At 18.1% G+C, this 20958-nt stretch overlaps 1 protein-coding gene across 1 annotated transcript in view; it reads left to right on the plus strand.

The window, feature by feature from the left end:
• Positions 1-20958, plus strand: part of LOC102677221 (elongation of very long chain fatty acids protein 6-like) — a 75843-nt gene continuing 54885 nt past the window's right edge. Inside the window, exon 1 of the mRNA XM_006620981.2 lies at positions 1-266. The gene's annotated coding sequence lies outside the window, so the exon portion shown is untranslated. The remainder of the gene's footprint in view (positions 267-20958) is intronic.

Below are 20958 nucleotides of genomic sequence, written 5' to 3' on the forward strand. Positions count from 1 at the left end.
TGGCGCCTTGCGGTATTCTACCATTTTAATCTTGCTGGGCCGGTAGCGTGTGTGAAAACTGCTAACACTGAAAGTCAGCCTTGTTTCATCCTCTTCAACGAATATGCCTACTTAAAGCAGGCAACCGCGACTGTTCGCTTATTAGTGCGATTCTCTGTCTTTCCGTGTGCACAAACGAAGTAAAACAACATTCCTTTGTGATCTACCTTGTGTCTTTTCCTCCATCAACTTGTTCTGAATCCATTACTTCCTCGGCCCACTTTATGGTATGTATTCTTAATTTTCACTTTTCTTACAATTTTTAATTTGTTTGAAAATTTTATATATTTTTCTGCAAGATTTATGTTATACTTTTTGGATAGTTTTTTTTTTTTCTATATTAATTTTAATAAATCAAAATTAGTTTTAAAAGTTTAAACTTATTAAATATCATATACTAAATATTTATTTGATAATTTTTTTTCTTTGAAATATTTTTTTATCATCTTTAACTTCTGTTTAAAATAATAACACAAGCTCTGCATGTGTTGTTAAATTTTTAGTAGTAATGATTTACTTTATATTGAATATTTTATCTAATTTTTTAATGCATTTTTTACTTTATATCTTGCATTTATATATAATACTTCTTGTAATTATATTTTTTGTTATGTTTTTATGTGATTTAAATTTCATTATATTTCAAATTTATAATCGAATTCCTAGTTGCAGTTAATGATTCGATATTTTTTACATTGCTAATTTATTTTTCAAAAATATTCGTTATATTCAATTTTTTATAAAATATTTTTGAATATTTTTTTACATACATCTATTGCTATTATCCTATCTTTTCAATTTTTATAATTGACAATTGTCTCATTTATATTTATTATTTGAATGAAATATTAACATTATTAACATGGAATTATTAACATTAAAATTTGATATTCACTAATTAAATCTTACCGTTTAAAAAATTCTTAAGAATTATTTTGAACATATTCATTTGTTAATTTTAAATTATTTTTTTTACAAATATATTACTATAAAATATAAATATTTTATTGCATAATTTCATTGCAGAATCAACAAAATTTAATTTATTATTATAATATGTTATTCAATAAAATTTAATGCATTTTTCATATTTTGAGATCATGTTACAAAAATCAAACAAATAGTATAAAAAATCAATTAAGTTTTAAATTAGATTTTAGAAAATTTTTCCGCATATCCAGCAAATATTTGAATTAACAGCTGAATTTACAATAGCGCGAAATATATTCATATTGCAATTCTTTCTACTGAAAATTTATCAAATTATTTCTTTATGTTAGTAAAAATAGAATTATAGAAAAAAATTATAAAAAGTATTTTTTAAATTGGTTACATTGTGTAGTCTTTTCATATGTTTTGATATGTATGTTAAATGTTATCATATGAATTTTTTATTAATCATGAAAAAAATTTTGAAATCATGATTTATATTTTATTAAACACATTTATATATTGAATTAATTTACGTGATAAAGTTTAATTATTTTATTTAAAGGAGTTTTACTAAAAATAATTGGAAAAACAATTAAGTTTTTATCATAAACTCATTTTATTATAATGAAATATAATAAATATAAATTGCACTTATTACGTATTTTAGTTTTATTGCTAATAAAACGAATCTAAACTGTTTCTGTCTAGATTTAGAAATTCGATAAATTTTTTTTTTAAATTTGTATTTTGTTTTATATATGATAAAATTATTTCTTTTCAAGGATTTTATTAATTTTTTATATATAATTATAAAAAAATTTCTTTATGATTTTTATAAGTAATTCTATTGCGAAATCTTTTGTCAGTGATATTGTCAGTGATCAATCAAGTTTCACGATCATTTTTCGTCAATACTGCAAAATATACGATGCCAAATTCAATATTGTGTATTTAAGAAAGCATATAATCAAATAGTAACTATATACATGTTTATTATTTGTTACATGTACAAGCATTGAAAATGATGTATGTTTTTTATAAATGTTACTTTTAATTTTATATACAGAAAATTGTATAATAGAATTAAAATAATGAATGTAAAAAAATTGAATATTAATATAAGAAAAATAAATATTCTAAAAAATAATATAAAATAATAAAATAAATTAAATATATGAATCACAAATTTAAATAATTGAATTATTTAATAATTCATATTGAATTAATATAAATTAATTAATAATTCTATATCATGTTTGTCATATGAAAATTTTTAGTTATATACCATATTAAAACGAGAAAAAAAAATGTGTAGTAATAAAATAAATATATAAAATTCTGAAAAGATATGAAAAGATGAAATGTTATTACATTATTAATATTCATAATGTTTTTTAGCATTTTCTTTTATTTTTAATTCATATTCCTTTATATTTTTTAATTTTATATATAATTTTTTTTTTTTTTTTGAAATACAAATGCATTAAAAGAAATGATAGAGAAAGCTGTCACGTAAGATAGTATATTCTGACATACACGCGTGTACACATGCAAACATCATGCCATGCGCGAATATGGTGCGCGTTGGGATTTGAATTCGAAGCTTATTATATAGTTACATGATACATCGTTACAAAAACTACTAATAAATAATTTTTTTTTATTTGAGATCATTAATTCTTTTGTTAAATATTTAATAATTTTAGTAATTTTATAAATTATCGTCTTTTTATTTTTGAATAAATTTTTTATGATGAATATTTAGTATGATGAACTTTATTTAAAAATTAATTAATAAAATAAAAATTTTTAAAATTTAAATATAGAATTTTCATATATCAAAATATATTGCTCTTATAATAATAATCAATTTATATGTTATCTTATTGTGTTCAATCAGCTTTGAGAATTTTTTTCGTTCGAATAAATTCTAAGAATTAATGATATTGAAATACTATATTTTTTTGAAAATATGTTCAAATGCGTTTTTTAAAATTGGATTAAAAAAAATATTAACGGATATTATAATTACTTCAAAAAATAGTTCTTTTTTAAGTTTTTTAAGTTTCTTTTTTAGTAATTTTGCCAAGTTGATAATACCAAAACAGCGTTTATACGAATCCATATTTTAAGAGATAAATGACATATGGAAAATAAAATTATCTCATTTGAGTTTATTTGAATTTGTTAAATTTTAGTAGATCTAGAAAGATTTTCTATAGATTTGCATTTTTCGTTTCTATTAAAGATTAATTATACTAATATATATCTAAAATAATAAGATTAGTTTTATATGTATTTTATTTTAAAATTTATTTGTTAATAATTTCCAAAAGTTTGAATTTAAGAATTTAAAAAATTAATTTATATTTGTTTAACATAATCAGAACAACTAGTTCAAATATTTTTATTATAATTTAAGATTTTTGTTTTTTTATGATTTAAATTAATAGAACATTAAAAAATAAAATTTTATAATTTTCTTCATAAATTCTTAAATAATGTATAATTTTTTATTTTTCTATAGTATATAAAAAAATCATAAATAAAATATTTATCTTATATGTTTTATCTATATATTATATTTTATTATCTTTATTTATCTTTATTTATCTTTATTTATCTTTATTTTTCTTTATTTATCTTTATTTATCTTTATTTTTTATTTATTTGTATTTCTATTAATATATAATAGGAATTTTTGTCTTGACATCGTATGAATGCTTTCGATGTTAGATCTGATGTTAGACTAGGGTAAATACAAACGTTAAAAAGGCAAAAATTACATTCATTTTTTCGATATCATTACATTATTTTGTTAATCAAATCTTATATGTTTCTCTATAATTTTGGATATAGAGAAACGGATATAGATATAATAATGGATATAGTCAGATTATCATCAATAATTAAAAAAAATATTATGTAAAATGAAATAATTTCTTAATTTTTATTTTTTCCATTTTTTTTTATTAATTATGAATTACTATAATCACTATATTTCATCACATTTTATCTTCTTTAATTTTATATTTTATATTATAATTACAATTTAAAATAAAAACATAATCATCTTTTATAATGTAAATAAAAATAAAAATAAAATAGACATCAATCGATGATTGTGTAACTACAAAAAGTTCACAAAAAATCATAAAGTAAATTGATAGCGTTTGTATCGATAAATAGATTTATAGTCTAATGCTTATTTTTCATATAAAAAATTTTTTTGATATAATAGTTATAGTCAATCTTTCATTCTAATTAATTTCGAATATTAAAAAAACGAACGTCTACTTTTTTTTTTATTTTTAATGATTTTGACTCAGGAAAATAAATATATTTAAAAATTGTTAATATAATTTTTCTTGGATATTCATTTTTAACGGAGTAAGAAACTGTTATAAAAAACAAATTTACTTTCATTTACTTTCATAAGTATATTTTACTTTTAAATGTATTTACTCTCTATTAATTTATTATCAAACAATGAGCTGATCTGCGCGCGCATTGATTTCTTCCAGTAGTTAGAATGATTGGCATGTTTATAAAAGTAAGATCTCTTTGCTATGTCATTATACATATGCATGTATAAAAAAGTATAAAAAAATATAAAAGAGTAAGAAAAAATATAAAAATACCGAAATAAAAATATCGAAAAATATAATTATTTATTTAAAAAGATGTTTTTATTATACTTATTCATTCTTTATATTTATAATTGCTTTGTATATTCTCTATAGAATTTTAATTTTTCATTGGAAAAATAAATATTATTCACATATTTTGCATATTTTCTATTCAGATTTTAAGTTTTATTTAAAATTTATACTTGATTATTTATATTTAAAATATATTTTATGAATAATATGCATACAAATAAATAATGTTATGAAAAAGTTATAATAGATGCAGGTCAAATATAATAGTTTAATATTATTATTAATAGTTAGTATTATTAATAGTATTATTAATATATTATTAATAATTTGTATTATTATGTATATATAGATATATTTATGATTATTAATCTACTAGGAGCTAGCTAATAATATTTTATGATATGATATAATAAATAATTAATTATAAAGATTAAAATTTTGATAATAAACGTTAAATCTATTAAATCTAAAATTTAAAAAATAGAGATAAAATTTTACTATTCTACTATTATATTCTTTGTTTTAATTTATGCTGAAAAAATCAATAATTCTTAGTATACAATATTGTTGATATATGCAATTATTAAGAATTATAAGTTTTCCTTTTATATTTTGCAAATCTACGCAATAGATTAGAGTAGATTAGAGTTTAGTTAATATTTAATCAGTAATTAGAATCTATTAAAAAGATTATTTTGTATTAACATTAAAAAAATATTATAAAATAATAATACACATATAAATAAAATAAGATATTATAATAATAATATAATATCCAATATAATATAATATCCATTATTGTATATATAATATCTTTAAAAAAAATTTTTTTAAATTTTATTTTATTAATATATTTGATAGAAAAATAATATAAACAAAATAAAAAAGTTAATATTTTAAAAAATTAATGTGACATTTTTTTTATTAAAAATAATTTATTATTTAATTATTTTAATTACTTTATTTAATATTAATTAAAATTCTTTTATTTTACAATTTAATTAATAGTTATAGATTTTATTGATTAGTATTTGTTTACTTATATTTTTTATTATTAAAAAAAAAAAATTAAGTCTAGGATATTTTTGACATGAGGATATTGTTTAAATAATGGAACTCTATACAACATATTTTTATTTTTTTTTATTAAACATTTCTTTTTTAAAATCGAATCAATTATTAGAGATTTAAATTGTTATATATATCTTATCCATCATTGTAGCTTCTTTTATGAATGGCTTAAAGAGATTACATGAAGATGAGGACAAGACGAGTTATTGGTCTTACAATCGTACTGTACATTCTCGTACACTGTGCTAAGAAATATGAATGTTTCATCGTAGCAAATATTGTTTAACATATTTTAATAAGAAAAATAAAATGAAATGCGAAAATGAACAGCAACATTTATAGTTAAGAACATATAAATGTGAAAAATATTTATCATTTATAATTAAATACAAAATATAATATCAAATAGAAAATTTTATATATTATATTTTTTCTATAATCAGAACACGAATATATTACATGGAACTTGCCACTTGAAACGTATTTACTGCTTCTATTGTCCTGCATTTTGTAGGAGAGTATTATTTTTTGTATTTTTAATATAATTGAATGTTGTATCTTTTCTTATTACATTTTGTAATAAAATTATATTGCAAATTGTATTGTATATAAAATCGATCACAGATCAATTTTTGCACAGTATTTTCTTAATACAATTTTTTATTCATTAAAAATATTATTCGGTTCTTTTGAAAACATTTTTCTCTTAGATAAAGTATTTTTTTTCTTGGTTTGGATATATTATTACAATAATGATAAATCTCTCTTATTGACATCTTATTCTATGTTGATCACAGCAATATTATTGATATTTGGTTTTTTAATAATATCCATCATCGGTTAAGGATCAACGTTAATTTAAAATTAACAATTGCATTATTATATCCCTCTTAATATTATTGTAATATTGTTGTTGTAATCCTTTGACAGAATATAATAGGATTACAATAAATTCAAAATAGGCAATTTAGAAAATAATTATTCTTTTATCGTAAATTATGATAAATGTAATACATATTTTAATTGTCATAAAAAATATTCTTTCACAAAGAAAGATGATATGTAATTAAAATATTGCTTTATCAAGCAATATATAACATAAGATATATAACATAAAAAAAATGATTTATCTTCAAGTTGTTCGAGTTTCTAATTAAATTTACTCAATTTACACAATATAAAATATTTTTAGAAATATTTCTAGATCATATTGATAAATAATAATAAAAAAATCCTATAATTGGATATTTTATATTTACGATAAAATATATATAAAAATATTTTATGATAATATTATTCAACATGTATTTTATTCAATTCTGATTTTTATGTAATATTCAAAATATTTTTTATAGACGTTAAAGTACTACATAAATATAAATCTGCAAATAATTTTTTTCCAAGATCTTACAATCTTTGAAAATGTTTTGTAATTTTACTCATAATAATCAATCAATTAAAAATTTCTATCTGCAATTCATTATTTGATAATTAGTTTATGACTATTATTGCCTATTTAATATTATTTGTTTCTATCTATTTAAAAATTTTCTAATATAATCCGTTGCTATTTATCTTCTATTAATGATTTAAATTTTTTATTTTAATTTCAAATTGTTCAAATATTAAATTTTAATATAAAATTTAATAATCCACTTATTATATATTTATTTTTATATCTATAATTGTATATAATTAGAATTTTTTAACATTATATATTCTTATTAATTTTTTGTAATTTCATCATTTTTCGAGATTTTTTAATTATTAGTCGATACTATTTTAAGAATCGATTAATAATATTGTTAATATCATCGCATATCAGATTTACATTGCATATTTAACTTCACTAATTTATAATGAAAAAAATTAATTTATATTTTATTTTAAAGTAAATATTAAAATATATTTTTTTGCTAGAGTATTGATTAAAAACGATTATAGACTAAATATAAACATTATTTTGGTTTTTTTTTCCTTTAAAAACTTTATGTAAAATTAAAATTAATATCTTTCTTTTTCTTATGTATTCTTATATATATGTTATATACCTTATACAATCTTATAATTTTAATTCTACTGAATAATGTAATGAATTAATATTCTTTATTTAGCATTTTAATTTACTATTTATTCTATTTTATCTGTCTATTCTATTGCTTCATAATATTTCAAATTAATTATGAATTCTCTCTCTTCATAAATGATTTAATTATTTTAAGCTTAATATTTCGTAACATTCTAAATTTAGGATTTATTTCAATTATTATATATTTATTATGTTTATTAACGTTTTGTTATAATTATAATTATAGTCACACGGATTATAGTAATCAACAAAATTACCAAATCAAAGTAACCATTTTTCAATAATCAATTTTTACTTTGAAATTATTAAATAGTTAATTAGATAAAAGTTACATGTTGTTATGGAAATAAAATTTAATAATTTTCATTAATTTTTTAATGATCATAATTTTTTAATTATCATAATCTAAACTGAAATAATAATAATAATAATAATAATAATAATAATAATAATGTAATAATAATAAGTTTAATTTTTATTCAATGTGACATATTAAATAATTATTAAATATATAAAATTGTATTAACATTTAATATCAATATATATGTTACAAAGAAAAAGAAAAGAGCACAAATATAAGATAGACTAAAAATGTGAAAGGTTTTGACCTGTATACAGTATTGATAGTTCTGACAATGATTGTATCTCAAATGTTATGACAACTAAATTCTTTCATAGCAATTATTGTTGATAGTTATCTTTTTTTTGTTTAATGGGCATTTTGTGTTTTGACTGTAATAGAAAGTTTCTATGCACAATTATTGAAGTGAAATTTATTTTAATTTATTTTACGATTTAAAAAAAAAACAAAAAAGTAAGTTATATCATAATAATCATTTTTAATATATTAGTAAAGATTCGACATGTTCATAAAATTTAATATATTATGAAAAAATAAAATGCTAAATAGATTTGTATCCAATTTATAGTATATATTTAAAGTATATATTATAAATATATACTTACATACTATACTATAAATATATTATATATTATATATTATAAAATACATATAATTAACAGGTATATTAATATAATTAAAATTTTATCGAATAATTTAAAGATAAATTATAAAATATTATCTAATATGTTTATATTATCTAGTTGTAGATTTATCATGATATCATGCGAATCCAGAAAATACAATTTACATATGCGATTATATGCAAAAAATAAATTAATTCATGTATTATTAATTTTTATTGTTTTAAATTTGATATTATCTATTATATACATATATTAATAAAAATTTATATCATAATTTATTTCTCTAAAATGATAGTATTTTATATTATTACTCGAATTTATACTAATTTGTATCCAATTTTGTCTTTATTTAGAAAAAGTTAAAAAATCAAAAGTTTTTTAATAAAAAGTCCATAATATATTTAATATATATTTATTTTTATATACCTTCCATTCCGTATGAAAATTTTTTATTTATTATTATTTTGAAATTTCCACATCAAAAAATACAATAGGTATATTTATATTCTTTCTTTCATATGTAATTTAGTTTTCTCTCTAGAAGACCTAAAACAATTAACTATTTAACTATTTATAGTTCCATATTATAATATTTTAACGATATGAGAAGGTATTTATTTTTTAATTAAAAATATAAGATTTATTAAAATATAATATTATTTGTGTTCTATTAACATGTTTATTTTAAATTCATATTCAATATCATTTAAAATAAATATACATCTATTTAATTCATTCAGTTTTTTTTAAATATTCCATTAAATTAACATTTAATATAAAAAAAACATTTAATATAATTATAATGTTATTATGTCACATTTTCAAAGAAATTTTTTGTAGATAAAATTGTTTATACAATTCATATGATTTGTATACACAAAATTTCAATAAAATCAGAATTTTTAGATAAGATGAATTTTCTTGTAACGTAAGATGTGAATATATCCGTAGTTATGTATTCAAATTTATTTACATATGTTAAAATAAAATATAAATATTATTGCATTCTACATATATGATGTTTATAAGATATTTCATTTTTAAATAAAAATATATTTTATGTCTTTCTTTTGCTCTTTTCGTTCTGTTTTATTTTATAATATATTTTTATATTTTTTTTAAATGTTAAAATGAATTTTATTTACTATTTTTTCTATTTCTATATAAATTTTTTTCTTAAAAAATAGAGAATTGAAAATTTGATTTCAACATAAGACTATATTATCATATATATTTTTAAAAATATCTTCAATATCTTCAATAAATATCAATATAATTATAATTTTATGTATTATATTCACCTGATATTTAATTTTGTGCTATTAAAATCTATATATATTATATAATATTATATAATATATATTTTATATAATTTTATATAATANATATATTAAATTCATTAAATTTAATTTAAAATTGAAAATCTCTTTGCTCTATAAAAACTTCAAACTTTAATTTCATTGTGCATAGAACAAATATAATATCAATAAAGTAATCAAAATAAATATAAAAATTCTTAGAACTTTATCGATATCAATAAATAGAAATAAGCGATAGATTATAATATATTATTTACATTAAAATGTACATCAATTCTTACTATAATTTATCGATATTATAAATATACATATACTATATTATAATCTATATATCTATTTTTGTCGAAATTATATTTAACCATTTGAAATTTAATTAAAAATAATTTGAAAATAAATTAAAAATATTTAAATTTTTTATATTTTATTAAAACATAATTTTAATCAGTATTTAATCTTATTTTATTATATTTCCCTATTAGAATCTGTCTGATTATTATGATATTATATTGTTCAGCTGTATATTTGAATTATTTTGATTATTATTGCATTTTTGTATTAAATTTATTTTGCCAAATTTATTCAAATCAAAAATATATAACATCTTTACATTCAGAATCGATGTGAAAAATTATTTGCAAAAATTAATTCCTCGATTCTAAATATTTATCATTTCGTGATTCATTAAAAATGTAATGCGATTTAATATTAGATTGTAACCTATAAGTTATAAACATTGATCTAGTATTTACTCACTCTTCAATTTTCGTGACCTGGTGATTAAGTGATTAAATTATTTTCACAATCATGTTTTTTAAATCATTTTAATCTCGCATAACAAAGAATTAGATAAACTTAAATTTATCGATATGAATATTTTTTTAGTCAACTATTATGGGGCGTATAAAAAAATAATCAATTATAATAACTTTAGAATATTATGTATAATATATAATTATATGCATAATAATATATTATATACATTATACATATTTTGGATTGGATAATATTAATAATTCTTTAATGATTGTTTAGTTTAGCTATATAATATAAAATATGATGATACAATGATAATTATAATTATAATACATGTAATTATGATGCAAATGATTTGAATAATAAAATTAGAATTCAGATAGAAATTAATGTTAGTCATTGCGCTAGTAACTTATAATTGTTCAATTACAAATTTATTTTACCTTTTGAATGAAATTGAAAAAAAGAAAAATTATATTCTTAATGGAATTCTTTTATACAAATGAAAAATAATAAAAGATATAATGAAGAAGTATAATAATAAAATAGAATTATTTTAAATAAATATTTTAAATAAATAAAATAAAATTGAATTAAAATTTTAATTATAACAAATCATAATATAATTATATTATAGTACAAATGTAATTATTTATTTTCATATGTATTTATTGATATTATATAGTTTATTTGTATTCAATTAACTAATTTTATTTATATTTGAAAAATTTTCAAATTTGATTTATTAAAATTAAATTTTAAACAAAATATATTATTTTTTTTTTTTTTCAATTTATTTTTGCATATAATCATCATATAAGTGTTTGTATCATTTCGAAGATATTCTATATAATTATCACTTGATTTTGATGATTATTATATTTTTTACTGAAATTTGTTAATATTATCATTATATAGATTTTTCAATATTTATTGATTAATATTCTTCAATTATGATTATGAAATAAAATATAATCAATAAATGATAAAAACTTGATATTGAAATTAAGCTGATAATTATTTTTCATTAACTAATGTAAATATATTAGAAATCTAAATATTTAATTTAATAAAATAAATTGGAGAAGATAAAACATTCATATCAAATATGTAATAAATGCAATGCTTTTAGCAAATATTAATTCATTGTTCGTATTAAGAAAATTCCACATGTTTCTTTTTTCCACGGAAAAGACTTTTTCAAATTTTATTAGTATATTATATAACTATAAATAAAACTGCATGATATCTGAATGGCTGTTCATTTGTTATTAAATAAATTTAGATTTGACATGGCTGTTCACTATTGAATGTCTCATCCTATTTATTAAAAATAAAATTGTTCAGTTTGAATAAAATGTAGATTCGGAATACATATCGAAAGTGAAAAATCTAAATTTATCTTAAATTTCTTAATATTCTTTTATGTTTGATATAATAAAAAAGAATTGACAGCCTTTTAGATGTGCTAAACATAACCAAAATATTTTTGTCGAAAAAATTTCTCTTTTGTGCGTTATACCAATATAAATCGAATCATTTAAATTAAACTTATTTTTATCACTTCAGATAATTTAAAAAATTATAAATTCAAATTGAGATTCATAAAATTTTTAATTTCTGATTATTATTAATATAATTTCAGATTATTATCAATATAATTATTATCAATTTAATTTTTATAATCAATATAATTATTGATTTTGTATAAACATTATATAAATAATAATTATTTTATATCATTGATTTCTAATTTGAATCATGATACTTTTAGGTAAACTCGATAAAAAATTTTGAAAGATCACCAATTATATTTATTTGTAATTATTTATATAGAAAATTTTTTAATGAAAATTATTAGTATTTATTTCCACATATAGTTGATTCGTGAATAATATAAAATTTAAGAATTAACTTGGTAATTCACATAAAATTTTTTATCTTTCAAAATTTTAACTGTACTAAATAATTTACTGTTAATTGAAAGCTTTAAATTAATTAGGAAGTTAATTAAGAAAAAGATATAGAAAAAAAATTGTTAGTAAGTTGGCAATCAAAAGAAATAAGTCCTCATCGATTTCAATAAATTCAATATATTTATAAAAATAGGCATATACATTAATCGAAAATATTACATTTATAAATCATATAACATTGTGTGTCGATGGGTATTGGAGTGAAGTACTTGTGTTTTTATTATTCTGATTGTAGTATAAATGTGATTTATATATAAATTTAATATTTTTTCAGCATTATAATAATAGAAACAATATACATAATAAGTTTATATTTTTAAATATATATATATATATATATACAAGATATTCATAAAACACCTTTGGAAGATAGATTTCAGACATCAAAACAATGAAAAAAGTTTATATACACTTATATCTGATAAGATTTAATTAACGAGTTATAAGCATTTTAAATTTATTAAATAGAATGAGATGCTGGAAATGAGAACGCTCAGCTGAATACGCGACAGTATCGTATTGTAATGACGTCGTTTACGTAGCGGACCTTTTTAATGAAAGTAAATATTGATATTCTTTTATAAATGATTATTTCTGAATTTCACTGTAATATAATATACAATATATGTGAACATCATATAATGTAATTCTTCAACATTCTTATCATTTAAAATTAAATTAAATTTAAATTATCATTTAAAAAAAAAATTTATCAATTTTCATATGTATAAGAAAATCTGAAGTTCTAATGAATCAATTTGAATTTCAAATTATTAAAAATGAATCAATCAAATTACTGACAAATTTTTATCTTTATTTCACTTGCTCTCAATATTTCTTATTCTTATACAGTGAAAAATAATAATCGCTCTGGACATCACATATTAATAATACGAATTAATATCACGTATAAAAATATAATCACCATAAAAAATGCATATATATTGCAATTGATTTTTTTATGTATGCCTCGAATGAATATTACAAATTCACTAATTTCTTTTTTACACTTTTATTTCTGATATATGCTATCAACAAACCAACTAAGACTAAAACAAAGCAATATCTTAGCAACAAAAAATTGTAAGATCTAAGATTTCTTGTATTTAATACATACAAATATACGATTTTGAATATTACTATTTTATTTATTTTTTTTTCTAATCTCTTTTTCTAATGCTCATAATAACGTTCAATTGTTAATTATTTCAGTAACACATTGTTGAGTTTGATGAAATAATATTTAAAATAATAAAAATAATATTTGATAAAAATATCTATAATGTAAAATAGAAAAGTGTAATACTTATATAATTTTTTTTTTTTGGTGAATATAAAACATGATATGAATAAAATATAGATATTAGATTTTGACTTTTATTTTTTTTTTTTTTTTCTTTAATAATCTCATATCGAAATAAAAAACATTGAATTTAAACGAAATAAAAACAAAGATTTTTCAATATTATATTTTCAATTAATATATTGATCTATGAAATTCAAATTGATTCAAATATCATTAGTGACTTTTTTACACATGAGGATAAGCAAATTTGTGTGTAAAAAAATACATTCAACTTTTCTAATCTAAAATCTTATGGGAATGTGTTGTGATTTGCTTATAAATTTCAATAAATAGACAGATTGAATGTCGTACACGATTTAGTTATGGATTTAAATAAAATAATATATAATATTAATATTTAGGAATATATTGAAATTTATTCGAGATAAGTTTTTATTAAATAAAGATTTACAAAATATGTACATTGTATATTACATTAAAATTCAGAAATAGTCATTTGTATATAAAAGAACACCAGTGTATTTACTTTTTCATCGAGAATCTCTGCTACGCAAGCAATATTACAATACAGTATTGCCGCTCACCTAACTGAACATTCTCGTTTTTTTCGCCGTCTCACTATACAAACTTAAAATTATAACTCGTTAATTAAGCTTTATCTTTTTTTATTGTTTTGATAGAATTCAGTCTCTAAAAGCTGTATCTCACATTTTTATGAACTCTCTGTATATATCATAAAATATATATATATATATCTTATCTTATTCTATAATTTCATCAATAAAACAATTTTTTTCATTTTAATGTAAGAGTTAAATTGTTTCTGATTTCTGATTTCTCTCTATGATAACCTTGATGTTTGTTTCTTAGTTAATAGAGAAGGGATACATCATGTGATTCAATGCTTAGATTATTAATCTTAAATATAATAGAATTTTTCTAAGTAATTTTTACTATATTTCTTACCGCTTAAAATGAAACATTTTGATTATATTAATTTTATATAATATGAAAAAAATAAACAAAAAATGAAAAAGCATAGCAAATTAATTTAAATAAGATTTTGTATTATGTATAATCATTTTTATTAAATACAAAAAACTTTCATGAAAATTATTGGTCATTTTTTTGTTATTAGTATGTTAATTTATTTTATTGCTAATGATTGCTTAATGATCTATACAATTTATTTTTTAAATTTTTAAGAACATTTTTAAATAATAATAATAATATTTATTTAAACAAAGATTTTTATATACAAGATGTATATAAAAATAAAATTCTCAAAGAAAGCAAATAATATAATGTAAATTATTTTTTTATAAACTGAATAGATTTCATGCTCAATTTGTATTAAAACATTTTTTTATAAATTTTATAAAATTTATTATATAAACTTTATTAAAATAATTATATAAACTTTATTAAAACATTTTTAACTTATATTTGAAAGATAACACAGATATTATATTTAAAAGAAAATATATATAAATGTACATATACTGAATATATTTATTTCTAATAATTGTTTTGCAAGATGCAAATGTTCATAAAATTGTCATATAATTCTTCAATTATATAAATATAAATAAATGTTAATTAATGAAAAATGTTTGGAACAAATTGATTTTAATAAAATTTATATATTTCACAAAAAAAAATAAAATATTTTTCTTCTTATCAACTATTATTCATATTAAGGCAGTAAAAGTCTCTAAAATTAAAAAATTATATTTTTTGATATAATTTAAAAATTTAGGATATAAAAATAAACATTTTGTTTTGAATATTATAATTTTTAATGAGAATTTAATGAGAATTTAATCTAATAATGATTAAAAGAAAAATAATATATTAAAAATATTTACTTTTTTAATAGTTTTTCTTATTAAATAATTCTCTTCTTATTAAATAATTTTCTCTCTTATTAATTAATTCTCTCTCGTAATTTTGATTTCTCTCACTAAACAAGAATATTTTAAAAAAAATTTCGTCATGAAAAAAAGCGAAATTTTAAAATATATATAATATTTAAAATAATATTTTTGAAATGATGTGAATTTCCGTAAGTGTTTTAATGTTTCTCAATTTAGAACATAAACTTTTTTGTTAGATATGGGAATTTAAATTAGAAAATAAAAATTTACTTATATTATCCATTATTTATTCTATTAATAATTATCATTTTGAGAATTTACTAATAATTTTATAACAAGTATAACTTATAACATTATGTTATTATTTGTAAATAAATAATTACAATAATCTTTTTTTAAAATACAAAAAATATTAATTTATGTGTATATTAATTATAAAAATATAATTTATGTTATTATGTATAAGTTTCTTTCTTTTTTTTGATACGAAATAATATAATAAATATAAAATATTTGTTCTTTAAGGTTGTTTTCTTGCATTATATATGAACCGTTCCATGGTTTATCACCTTCTTCCATCTCTCAGGAAATCTTATTATTTCTTTTTTCCAAAATTGTTGGAGCTTACTTGCAAAATATTCCTCGAATTGTGTTTTCAGAACCATTTATCATGAAGAGAATTTTTTAATGATAGGAATAATAGTCCGATAGAGGGAGATCTGGGGATATGGAGGAATATGCGGTAGAACATCCCAATCAAACTAACAATTTTTCTCTTACAATCAATACAACATGCGGTTTTGCATTACTGTGATGAAAAACGATAGATCTCGTCAGATCTTTTTCAATTCTGGCTATTTTTTTGCTATGGCGGCTTCTAATTTATCAAGCTAATTGCAGTATTTGACAGAATGGATGGTTTCATCTTGAGAAAGGAGCTCATAGTAGACTATACTTTTCCAATCCCATGGACAAAAGAACTTTCTTCGGGTAAAGTCCAGGCTTCGCGACAATCGAAGGTTTATTGTCCTTAGATCAAATGCATTTTCGATGCACATTTTAATACGAAATCCAAATCTCATCCCCAGTGACAAGCCTTTTTAAGAAAGAATCTCTGTCGCTGAAAAAAGAAATCGCAGATTGAGATGAGGTTCGTAAGGCCGATCTCCGTCAATAACTGTGGAACATCGATTGATATATGCCATCTTGATCAGGTGATTATGTAGAGTTGTTGAATGTTGTTGTCTTGTTGAATGTTAATGTTATTCATTATCTCGCGTACACTATATTGCGGATTTTTAACGAGTATAGTCTTGATAAGTCCGTATCCGTCGCTGTTGGGCAGCCGCTGCGGCCTTCATCTTTTAAATCAAAATTGCCAACTTTAAATCAATTGCGGATAGTCGTAATAGTTGTAGCACCATAAATAGTATCATCTACAGCATTTGCACTACCACCTTTTTTAAATCAATAAAGCATAATACTGTAAATGCTTTCTTTAGTTATCTATATTGAACGGTGTAGAAAGAAGTTTTAAAAGAGACTATCATCAACGAAACGTACTTTAAAAGAGCTTTAGACAACTGAAACCGATACTATAAAAGGCTAATAGATAAGCTTACATATTCATATAAAAATAACCAATTAAAGTCATTTCTAGCATGGTGCGAAAAAAATTTATAGAATATTCTAATATTTACTAAAAATATTATTTTCATTTATTTATTAAACAATAAATTATTTGTGAAACAGTAAATTATTTATCTTCATTATAAAAAAGAGAAAAAAATTAACTTAAAAATTAATAAAATAGATATTTTATTAAATAAATTAAATAAAATAAATATCATTGCATTGCAATATAAAGAACAAAATAAATGTATAAAAATAATGAATAAAAGTGCATAAGAATGAAAAAAATGATTAATAATCTATTCTCTTCCAATATGGAAAAAAGAAAAAATATCTGCAAATTATTCAAAAATTTAAGATTTTCATTAAATATTCATTAAAAGAATCTGTTTCTGTATGTTATGCAAACTATAATAAATTATACAAACTAAAACAAATTATTGAATATTTTATAGAAAAAAGCTAATCAAAATATTCTTAACATATTTCAAAGTTATCAAAAAACAAGAAAAAACAAGAAAAAAATTGTTATTATTTGAAATTTTAATATTTAAAAATCTAGATTTAATATGAAATAGATATATATTTATTATATATGAATAAAGCAACAGAAACAGAGTATAATATCAATGCAATGTTATGCATTGATTGAAGAAAATTATTTTTAAAAATTCTTTAAATAATATTTAAGTGATATTTAATAAAATATTTCTAAGAATATTAAATATTTCTAAGAAATATTATATATTTTGAAATAGAAAAATTTTCGACTCTATGCATATTATAGATATTGTCATTTTGTCAACAAAATAAAATATTAAAATTCGATTATTTATTTATGAAACACGTAGATAAATATATATTATGATTATCATATATTGATTTTATATATATATATATATTATCTCAAATGTGATATAATCCAATCATTTTGTTATAAATATTTACAAAATTTAATGTAAATATAGATATGTAATTTACAAAATTTTAAAAATTGTTCATAAAAAATTGTACAAATTATAATTTATAAATGATTGTAAAATTTGATATTTGAAAATTTTCATTTAATAACAAATTTTGTTATAATTCTTGTTATGTATAATTATAATCCGATTTTTTTTTAAATAATATTTAAAAAATTTTATTTATTTTTTTTCCTCCCTTTTTTTGCATACATTCTGCGTGTAAAATACAAAATATTCACAATGGATATTTTAAAATAGATTTCGTTCATTATTTAAATACCTTTTGCATAAAGTAATATGAAAGTCAATATATAATCAATATATAATGACAGTATATATAATTGATATTCAAAGTCCAAAAGTTAAATATATGCATTAGTCAATAGTCGACAATAGTTTGAAATAGTCAAAATGCGTAAAAAGAATTAAATTTTCAAATTTGTTCGAAATAAATGAAATTTAATATATATATATTTCTAAATATTTGAATTAAATGTTGATATAAAAATAAGTTACTAATGATAGTCCAAAATTTATTGAGAATATTTTGGAAACAGAGAAAAATACATGAATTTTAAACAAGATCGAACGAGAATTTGAATAAGTTTTTCTAAAATTATTTCAACTTTTCTTCGTTATATCTTTTTTTTTAGTACGATGTAGTTAAAACAAGTTACATACTATTAAAGAGCATCTTTTCAGCTATAGATATATCATGAATAATTATGAAAATATATCTATTTTATATTTTTCGAAAAATTTTTTGAAATGCTTTTCTGAAATGCTTATTTTAGTGTTAAACAATATTTATAAATCGAGAGTCGTGATAAGTCACAATTTTATTTGTTAGAATATATTTGAAACATATACATACATAATTTCTTACTAATATTTGCCTATTTAATGTTACAATATTTAATAAATGTATAGCAAAAAAAAAAACGTGTGAATTAGAAATTAATTAGTCAATTTTCAAAAGAATATTCATAATATTATTAATTACTTAATTAATTAAAAATTATACTTTTTATGTTTAATTATAAGTATAATTATATCAATTAAATTTAAAAAGAAATATAATAATTTGAATTAAAATAGTCAATTTTCAAGAGACCTCAATTATTAATTAATTATTAATTAATTAATTAAAAATCATATTTTTTATATTTATTATTATAATCAATTAAATAATTATAATATTAAAAAGAAATGTAATAATTTTAATTGTTTAGTCAATTTTATTTTTATAATTAATATGTGAATAATTAATATATAAAATGAATATTTTTTATAAATATGATTATCAATTTTTTATGATAAACCTATAAAAAAAAACCTATAAAAAAATTGCTTCTTTTTTAATAAATAATCCATAAATAATAATTTTTTTTTATTATTTCGAACTAAAAATATACATGTTAAATAATAAAACGATATCACAACAATTTATCATAACTTAAACCAGTCAAATTTAAAATCAAATTTGCAAACTACAAATATATTTATTATTTGTATAAATGATGTATTATGTTAAATGATTGTATAAATGATGTATTATATTAAATGATTGTATTATTTGTAAAAATGACTTTATGAATAAAATATAAAAAGCAATTAAAAAATTATTTGCAAAAATTTAACCAAAGATTTAACTTAACTTAAAAATAAATTAATAATAATAACTTAAATTTAATTTAAAAATCTTTATTTTTTAAATAATTAAAAATGATGAATTAAACACATACACATAAAATTTTTACATGAAGGATAATATTTTTCAATTTCAATAATATCTGAAACATTTTACAAAAATGTGATTAATGGATTGTTCTTAATACATTATTATTATCGATGTGCTATTCTTAATACATTTTTCTCTAAGTCTCTTAATAGAATTTAGAAAATCACATTTAAAAATTCTGTATTAATGTATTATACAGGTATATTTTAATTTTTTCGTGACGATAGCGTGACAAGCGATATTTTTTTCTGATACACGTGGACAAGACTTCTAAAATGGCATTGAATTGATAATAAAATATAAATATACATGTATCTAATATTTATTATATTTTTTATGAAAGTATATTTTCTATACATATATATATCTGCATTTATACATATCATCATTACATTATGTAATTATAAAAAGATTATAGATTTATTAATTCATTTTATAATTTTTTTATCGATACTTGTATTATTATGTATTTTATTTTCAATATTTTGCTTTTTTTAAGAATTGATTTACATATTTGAACATAAAGCTCTATTAAATATTATATTATATTAAATATATTATATTAAATTTTTTTTTTTTTTCATATAAAATTATCCTCTGTAACTGTA

The sequence above is a fragment of the Apis dorsata genome, unplaced genomic scaffold (genome assembly GCF_000469605.1).
Source record: "Apis dorsata unplaced genomic scaffold, Apis dorsata 1.3 scaffold_575, whole genome shotgun sequence".
Classification (NCBI taxonomy): Eukaryota; Metazoa; Arthropoda; class Insecta; order Hymenoptera; family Apidae; genus Apis; species Apis dorsata.